The sequence below is a fragment of the Eufriesea mexicana genome, unplaced genomic scaffold, assembly GCF_001483705.2.
Source record: "Eufriesea mexicana isolate 0111107269 unplaced genomic scaffold, ASM148370v2 scaffold5368, whole genome shotgun sequence".
Taxonomy (NCBI): Eukaryota; Metazoa; Arthropoda; class Insecta; order Hymenoptera; family Apidae; genus Eufriesea; species Eufriesea mexicana.
This window is the reverse complement of record NW_016913305.1, coordinates 222430-224544: the sequence shown is the minus strand read 5'-3', so window position 1 is coordinate 224544 and position 2115 is coordinate 222430.

Sequence of the window (2115 nt, the reverse complement as noted above, 5' to 3'; positions counted from 1 at the left end):
GGATGTCTCAAAGGAGTTTTTTGAAAATAATTTTCACACGAGTATTTTCATTCGCCTATTTTTAGACCCAGCTCGCGCACCTCCGAAAAATAAACAAAGAGATCGACCCATGAAAGGACATTATTCCGGTCATCCACTCCAAAGGGGTGTTGAAAATGTTCACTCATAACATTAACGCGATATCAAAGTCCGATTACAGGCTTATTCACTGAACTTCACGCCAATAGAGACTTTTTCTCACCCCATGCCGACGAAAAAGAGAGGACACAAAGCAAGGTACATTGTCTTCTAACATTTTCGGTCTTCATTGTTTACCGATATTTACCATCGACTTTTGCAACTCTTTTTGGATCACTGAGTTTGTTCTCAGCCAGTGATCGAGAATATTAATATTCGGGATACAATTTATTTATATGGAGTGACTGATGGAACGATAGATGTGGGCATGAAGAATATTTGATTCGGTGTAGCAGAGTTGGGAATATTTGAGAGTGTCATTTATACGTTTAAGAGGCTTCTGACGAAGCAGACGAGAGTAATCCTGTAATTCCAAAAGTGCTGAAAATAGCTAGCTTCACTGAAAACGATTACACGAGTTAGTAGATGTACCAAGTATATACCAAGGGAGTCATAGGGAGACTTAAAGCAGTAGGTACATTTCTTTGCACCCAGATTTTTAACGAGGAAGATGAAAGGGACCTTGTGAGCTCGGAAGTCCAAGAAAGAACTATCTTGGGTGATAATGATTATAAACACTGATTTATTATGTATTTCATAATCTATTTTCTATTCTGACTCATCCATATAGGGAGCTAGGATAGTAGATAAATTCTTTTCTATCTATGCTTGTCAAAAAACAGACAAAAGCTACCTTTAAATCCTAAAACATCCAAAGATCATAATTTTTTCTAAAAATGATTATAGAAATTGATTATTATAATACTATATGACTTACTCTATAAATTGTCATACCAAGACAGGCCTAGATCACTAGATATATATACTTTCCTATTCAGACTTTCTAAAAAAGAGACAAAAGGTGTTCCATGATTTCAAAATTCCCAGAACTCCCAAAAAATCACTATTTTCTCTAGAAATGACTGCAACAGTTGATTAATTCAACAGTTCATGCTCTACTCCAAGAATTGACATATCAGTACAGAGATCTAGAACAGTAGATATATTCTTTTATATGCAGACTTTCCGAAAAGTAGATAAAAACTATCCTATGATCCCAAACTGCTAAAAAGTCATTATCTTCTTTAAAAATGGCTATAGGAATTGATTAACCCAATACCATATGACTTACTCTATAAATTGTCATACTAATACAGAGGCCCAGATTACTAGATATATTTTTTCCTATTCAGACTTTCCAAAAAACAGATGAAAGCTGTCCTATGATCCCAAGACTGCCAAAAAATTATTATCTTCTTTAAAAATGACTATAGAAACTGCTTAAACCAATACTTTATGATCTACTCTAAAGATTGACATATCAATACAGAGACCTAGAATAGCAGATATATTCCTTCCCATCCAGACTCTCCAAGAAACAGACAAAAGTTGCCTTATGACCTCAAAACTCACAAAAATCACAGTCTTCCCTAAAAACAACTAGAACAACTAATTAATCTAATGCTTCATGACCTTCTCCATAGACTGATGTACCAATACAGGGATCTAGAACAGTAGATCCTATCCCATGATCCTAAAATGCTCATAAATGATCCTACAACTTCCAAAAAATTATTATCTTTTTTAAAAATGACTATAGCAATTGATTACTCCAATATTTTATGATCTACTCTATAGATTGACATACCAATACAGAGACCTAAACCAGTAGATACATTCCTTCCCATCCAGACTTTCCAAAAAGCTATCAAAAGCTAGCTCCTAATCCTAAAACTTCCAAAGATCACAATTTCCTCTAAAAATAACTGCAACAATTGAGGAATCCAATACTTCACGATCCATTCAATTCCTTGAAACATCAATACAGAGACCCAGAACAGTAGGTACACTCCATTCTACCCAGCCCCTGCAAAAACCAAACAAAAGCTACCACCTGATCCCAGAACTCCCGAAAATCACTATCTTCTTTAAAAACGA